This window comes from Engraulis encrasicolus, unplaced genomic scaffold (genome assembly GCF_034702125.1).
Source record: "Engraulis encrasicolus isolate BLACKSEA-1 unplaced genomic scaffold, IST_EnEncr_1.0 scaffold_65_np1212, whole genome shotgun sequence".
NCBI lineage: Eukaryota > Metazoa > Chordata > Actinopteri > Clupeiformes > Engraulidae > Engraulis > Engraulis encrasicolus.
In genome coordinates this window covers 45,001-47,500 of record NW_026945983.1, presented here as the reverse complement: position 1 = coordinate 47,500, position 2,500 = coordinate 45,001, and the positions used below count along the sequence as shown (strand labels likewise).

The following is a 2,500-nucleotide window of genomic DNA, read 5'->3' as shown; positions in this document are numbered from 1 at the left end:
CACAGACTTCTATAGACACTTGTATAGAATTACAGACATATATAGACAAACTCATTAGAAATACTGTATATAGAATTATACAGAATTACATAGAATTACTCATTAGAAATATACTGTATAGACACGTATTATAGAATTATATAGAATTACATATGGACTTTAAGAATTAAGAATGATATAAACCTCACAGACTTACATAGAATTATATAAACTTCTGTAGAATGAAGTTAGAAACATGCTTATTAGAAATACACACAGAATTATATAGAAGCTTGTTAAGAAAGGACTTCAGAAAGAGACACTGGTGTCACATCTAGAAAGACTGAATGGAGATTAAAAGACACTGTTATGAACAGACCAGGGGTGTCAACCTCATTTCAGCTCAGCGGCCACATGGAGTAGCCTGATGATCATCGACTTGCAAATCTCTTCCAGACTTGGTCTGACGAAGAGCGTTAAAGGGACACTGTGCAGGAAATGGTCAAAAAGGTACTGCAACTATGCTGCTCATTGAAACTGGGCTGCCTATTGCCAAATTTGATCTTTACATGAAAGTTTACTGAGCAATAAACAAATATTTTCTAGTATGGTCCAAGTACAGTCATTTTTGCAGATAAAAATGGCTATATTTGGAAATTCAAAATGGCGGACCATGGAGAAGATCCCCCTTTTCATGTATGAAAAGTGCAATTTTTCCAGTCATAATGAATACTTAGAATTTGATGCTGGTGGTAAGTGTTCATGAAAAAGGTAACATTAGTGAATGGGCAGCATGAATTCTGGAAATAAACAACTAAAAAATCTCACACAGTGTCCCTTTAGCAATTGACATTTCCCAAACTGCATGGTTGACCCGCCTCCCTTGGTTTGATACTGGTTGTTTGCGGCCTGAGTCCTGATAAAGTGAGAGGAGTTCCAGAATTTTCAGGAGATCAGAAACGATTTTTACACTGCTCTTGGCCAGACTAGAAGCAGGGCCAAAGGTGTTGCATCACTAGGAGGGCATGGCCTGGCTAACATAGCGTCTATTTGATCTCAAGTGGGCCGGACCAGCAGCCTGGCAAGCCAGACTAAATAGGAGGTGAAATGTGAATATTTAGTCTGGCCCCGATCAATGAGACATCGGCAGATTGCTTTTCAAACCGTGTCTGTGCCTATTGACCAACGCTTTGTCGTCACTCCCTCAAAACCCCGTCCACTTTGCATCCAAAGATTCAAAACAAATCTCCTGTGTTGTGATTGGTCAACCAGTTTCAGGGCCTGAGGAATTGTCAGAGGCTAGACCCACTTGCAGGCAAAAATAACAGGGACTGTAACCAATACCCTGAAAAATAGTAAATGTAAGTCGCTCTGTATAAAAGCGTCAGCTAAATGCAATGTAATGCAATGTAATGTAATGTAAATAATTCTGGCCTCTGGCGGTAGTTTCCTAGGCTGCCGGACCAGTCACTGTATTGGAATACATGGGAATTTGCTCGGAATCACATTGGTAGTCAACCTTGAGTTGGAGAAAAGGCAAATTCATGCTGAAGTGCTGAAAACCTCTCAGTCCCAAACACCTGCAGCACTTACAGTGCAATATAATGGGCTAGAGACTTACTTTTTATCATTTTAAGGGATTTTTCTTTTTTTGTTAGCCTGAGGCCATATCAAACCATATGATGTGGTGCATATGACCTTATGTTTGACCCCCTAAGCATAGAGACTAGAGGGTTAGAAGTAAACATTGGGAGTAATATCATTCATTAGGAATTAACATCAAGATAGAAACAATTATTACATGGATAAATAAGCATTCCGAGTATAAACATGCTATGGGAATTAATATTCAGATTATAAACACCCATTAGGAATTAACATTAATTTTATAGACATGCATTAGGAATGAACATTCAGATTACAGACGAGCGTTAGGAACAGAAACAGAGACATGCATTACTCAGAAAAGAAACACATGAACTGGTGTGTACATGCATGCTTTATGAAGTGGCTGAAAGCCTCTATGTGTGTGTGTGTGTGTGTGTGTGTGTGTGTGTGTGTGTGTGTGTGTGTGTGTGTGTGTGTGTGTGTGTGTGTGTGTTATATCTTACTTCCTGTTGTAATCGACCTGTATGCAGTGGTCTATGAACAGGTCTGCTGTGTGTGTGTGTGTGTGTGTGTGTGTGTGTGTGTGTGTGTGTGTGTGTGTGTGTGCGTGTGCGTGTGTGTGTTATATCTTACTTCCGGTCCTGTTGTAATCGACTTGTATTGAGTGTAGGGGTGGGCGATATGGGCAAAAAAAGTTATCTCGATAATTTTGAGAATTTTCACGATAACGATAATTTGACGATAATGCTGTGCTGAAGAGCTTTCACTTTTTGAATTTAATAATATGCATATGCTGGACTGTAAAGTAATACTTCATCACTTGTCATGAAAACATATCCATGTAAATAAAAAATAGTTGTATGATGTATTGCTAATGATTCTGTTAGAGGACAGTCATTTTTGACTGGAAACA

At 38.9% G+C, this 2,500-nt stretch overlaps 1 protein-coding gene across 1 annotated transcript in view; it reads right to left on the bottom strand.

Moving 5' to 3' along the window:
- aco1 (aconitase 1, soluble) overlaps positions 1-2,500 on the bottom strand; it is a 29,255-nt gene that overhangs the window by 23,198 nt on the left and 3,557 nt on the right. The gene's annotated exons all lie outside the window — the stretch shown is intronic.